At 59.8% G+C, this 3,256-nt stretch overlaps 1 non-coding gene across 1 annotated transcript; it reads right to left on the minus strand.

Annotated features, from left to right (window-relative positions):
- Nucleotides 1-327: 327 nt before the first annotated feature.
- MIR1306 (microRNA mir-1306) lies at nucleotides 328-388 on the minus strand. Its single transcript, NR_129385.1, has one exon. It is a non-coding gene; the product is annotated as a microRNA mir-1306 (primary transcript).
- Between the last annotated feature and the right edge of the window lie 2,868 nt (nucleotides 389-3,256).

A 3,256-nucleotide genomic window follows, 5' to 3' on the forward strand; every position in this document is an offset into this window, starting at 1 on the left:
CGCCAAAGGGACAAGCATGCACGTCTCCACTGCCGGGACTAAGGAGCGCGCCGCCGTCGGCCCGAGCGTGGCGCTCCGCTCCCGTGTACAGCACCTTCCTGTCCTTACTCCTGCAGCTCTCGGTAAAGCTCACGCTAATCTTTACATCCTTAAGCAACTTAAGGTCAGGGGAGAACTTCCGGACCGCAGGTGCGTGCCGGGCGGTGCGCGGGCTGTGGCCACTACAGTTCGGGTCTATGAGGAGGCGGCCCTTAGAGAAGGGTTCTTTGGAGAGAAGAGAAGCTCCGTAGAAGTTGAACGGGTCCTCAGCAGGGGGTTCGGACTGTCCATCACCACCAGAGCCAACGTCCATTACCTCTGCATCACTGGACGTTTGCAGGGGAGGTGGTGGAGACTGTTCACGGGGCAGCACTTGGAAGGGGCAAGCGCGGTTCTCCAGCATCGCTTCTCCTGCGGGCGCACGCGGGAGAGGAGAGGGACTCTCATACGTCTCCATATTAAAAGCGGTTAAGACTACTTTAAAAGACCAGAGTTTTAAAAACCATTATGTAAACCTAGACAGCTAGCATGCACCAGTCCGTCGAGACCCGGGCCGTCCTGCCGGTGCTGCGCACGCTGGCGGCTTAGTCAAGCTGGCCACATTGCTCTTTTCATTAATGTAGACAGCTTTTAGAACCACTGCCTCAATTATTGGAAATCACAATGCACTCAGCTTAAATGACTGGCAACTAAGCGAGTCTGTCTTCATGCCAAGGCGGCACCTTTCCTCCTCCACCTGCAAAGAAATTTAAAAAGGTCGTCACGAGATGACGGCAATCTCCCGCGTCCCTGGCACCGAGGCAGGAGTCCAGCGCTACCGACAGCTCTGCGTGCCGCTGCTGGCGGGGCCTCGCGGGCCTCAGGACGCGCTGACCTGACTCTTTGGAACCTGAATTACTGTTTAGGGCCCCAGCTAAACATTTTAGTAACGATCCACTCAAAGTCCCGCTTCAGAAATACGAAACAGTTGAATCTTAGGGCTCACAGCGGATTTGAGAAAGGCACATGAGCTTTGCCACGGTGCTCCCTGGCTGGCCCGGGAGGTCACGGAGCCCGCAGAGGGCAGAGGTGAGCCCCCTCGGGCTGTCAGGGCACAGGAATCCACTCACCTGCAAGGGCTGGGTCAGTCACGGGGTGAGCGCCAGACCCTCGGCTCAACTGGGCAGCCCCAGGGGCCTCAGCTATGGCCAGGCGCCCCGCTACCCGGGAGCCTGGGGCTCTCCAGGGCCCACACCGTGGCACATGGACGGGGACACTGATGCGGCGAGCGGAGGTGACCAGAGGTGGCGGCATAGTTCTGTACCCGGTAGAGAAGGGAGCCTGCCGGGGTTTCTGGGGCGCCGCTGGCAATGGCTGAGCCAAGGCAGAGGCCTGGGTGCCACCTGGAGCCTGGCTCCATCCGGGGCAGTAAGGAGTCACGGAGGGTGAAGCCACTCCCGTGCCAGCTAGGTCCGTATTTGAGAAAGGAGACTGACAGCTGTGCTGGGCCAAGGAGACTGTGCCCGAGGTGAGGGGACACTGCTCCAGGAACGAGGACAGAGGTGTGAGTGCAAGGGGCCCCAGTGCCGGGGCTGGAGCTGTCAAGATCAGTGTCTCAGAGTTGGCTGCACCTGCTGACCCCATGGAGGTGGGGCAGAGGGGAGAGGGGACGGGCGAGTCAGGGTTCCCCCTGGAGGGACACGGCCCAGCATCTAAGCAGGAGCCTGCAGGGGAGCACGGGGAACCTCCGGAGACACACTCTGACAGGTACCGAGGTCACAGCTCTGGATGAGGAGACGGTTGCCCAAAGCACAGGCGAGGGGCCACCAGAGAGGGAGGGCTAAGGAAGTGACTCTAGAAGCTTCACTAGAGAGGAAGCACGAGGCGGAGGAGGCGGGTCACGGGGCCGACTGGAAGATCAGGGGCCCGCAGGAGGGCCGTCACCAGAGCAGAAGCACATGCAGACACACGTACGCACACACGCATGCACACTCCCACGCTGTGCACAGAAACACACACGCATGCGCATGCCGTGCACGCCAATGCAGATACACACATGCACGCCCATTCCCCCGTGTGCCAGGCCATGGGCTACATGGACACATCTCCCACTCTGAAGGCCCAGGAAGAATGGGAGGCAGCAGGCAGCACTCACGCATGTAAGTGCACGGTGAAGGGAGAGAGCGTGGAGGAGACAGATACAGAAACCGGAGACCTGCTCAGCTTTCATTAGTTCTTACTTCAAAAACACTCACTGCCCAGCTCCCCGAGGGTCACCCCCAGGACTAAGAACCACTGTGCTGTCGCTCTCCTAGATGCTAAGACGTCCCACCCTCTCCAGATCCACGGAACCTAACGCGACACCGCAGCCCAAAGGCCGGGCCACCTGAGGTGCTCAGGATCAAGGAAACAGCACACAGACACCGAGCAGCTCAGAGGGGGTGTCAAGGCCACGCGGCTGCAGCCAGGGTGGCAAGGGGCCCACTAAGTCGGTAAGCCGGTCTTCTGGAAACCATGGAAGACATCTCAGAGGACGGACAACATGCCCCGGGCATCAGACCACAGGTAAGACAGGACCAGGCCCCTCTGGACCTGGCAGGTCTGTGGAGACCCTAGAGAGTCGGTCACGTCTCTGGGGCAGAATAAAACTCTAAAGTGAAGACGCAACAAGGAGGTGGGAGGGCTGGAGACAGATGTGGGTACAGGATGGGGAGGCCTGCTGTCACCCTAATAAGCTAAGCAGCAGCAAGCATAAATGCACAAGCCCACGACGGCTGCCAAAGGGTGGCCTCGAAGAGGTGCACAGCAGAGGGCCCGAGAGCCTCAGAAGGAGAGTGTGCGCTCTGGGGGAAAGGGAAGCCGCCCGGCCCAGAGCTCAGCGTGGGCAGTGCTGGGCACGTTCCGTGTTCTCCCTCCGAAGCGCGCTCTATTCGTTCGAGCGCCTGCTGCGCACCTGCCGTGTGGTGCAAACACACCATTCTAGACGCTGTTCGCAGGGCCAAACCCTGCCCACAGAGCTACCTCTCCTGCTGGTGTTTCTTTTTCTCCTAGGCCGCGTGCACTCACCCGAGACAGACGAAGAGAGGGAAAGTGAGAAACCCCTCCTGGGGAATGGCCATGCAGCAACCCTCTCCTCCATTCTCCCCTTGGGATTTTTGGGCATGGTGTGATTTTCAAGCCACTGGGTCCGGGACTTGAACCGCAGTCGGCCATGGATGAATCCAGGACCGTAAACAAA

Source organism: Tupaia chinensis, unplaced genomic scaffold (genome assembly GCF_000334495.1).
Source record: "Tupaia chinensis unplaced genomic scaffold, TupChi_1.0 Scaffold000287_1, whole genome shotgun sequence".
Taxonomy (NCBI): domain Eukaryota; kingdom Metazoa; phylum Chordata; class Mammalia; order Scandentia; family Tupaiidae; genus Tupaia; species Tupaia belangeri.